The sequence below is a fragment of the Rhinoraja longicauda genome, chromosome 40, assembly GCF_053455715.1.
Source record: "Rhinoraja longicauda isolate Sanriku21f chromosome 40, sRhiLon1.1, whole genome shotgun sequence".
NCBI lineage: Eukaryota > Metazoa > Chordata > Chondrichthyes > Rajiformes > Arhynchobatidae > Rhinoraja > Rhinoraja longicauda.
The window spans coordinates 241,507-242,271 of record NC_135992.1 but is presented as its reverse complement, the minus strand read 5'-3'; positions in this window follow the sequence as shown (position 1 = coordinate 242,271).

Here is a 765-nt window from a genome sequence, read left to right as displayed (position 1 = left end):
TAATTGCGTAATTTAGTATTTAACACTGTATCAGTATGCGCTAAAATGTTTTGTGGTGCGTTATAGTGTATTTTAGTGTAATAGTGTATTACAGTTCGTCTTATCGAATTCAAGTGTAATATAGTTTACTTTAGTGGACTATACAAGTCTGAGGTTATCCTATTCGGCACCCCGACCATCAAATCGATAACAGGCAGTCTTGGAAGCCTATCCTGCCTAGTCAAACCGCATGTCAAAAACCTTGGCGTGATTTTTGACTCTGCATTAAAGTTTGACAAGCAAGTCAACGCTGTGGTAAAAGCCAGCTTCTTCCATCTTCGTACCAGAGCTAAAATCAAAAGTACTTACTCAGGGATTTACTGAGTCTCCAAACCTGTTTGGTCAAATCTTGGAACAGGTGTTAGAGGAATACCCGTGTTCTCCCCAGATCCAGCTCCTGCAGTATGTGGATGACCTCCTGATCTCTGGAGAGGGGGAAGGGGAGGTGCGGGATGCCACTATAATATTACTAAATTTCCTGGGAGAGAAGGGACTAAGGGTATCGAGGAATAAACTCCAGTTTGTGGAACAAGAGGTGAAGTACCTGGGCCACCTAATTAGTGGGGGAAAGCGAAGAATAAATCCTGAAAGAATCGCAGGAATCACAGGCTTGCCGATGCCTCGGAATAAAATGGGACCCGAAAGAACAACAGGATTTCCATCAGCTAAAGAATAGCTTGATAACTGCCCCTGCGCTGCCATCAATAGGCCAGCCCTACCATTTGT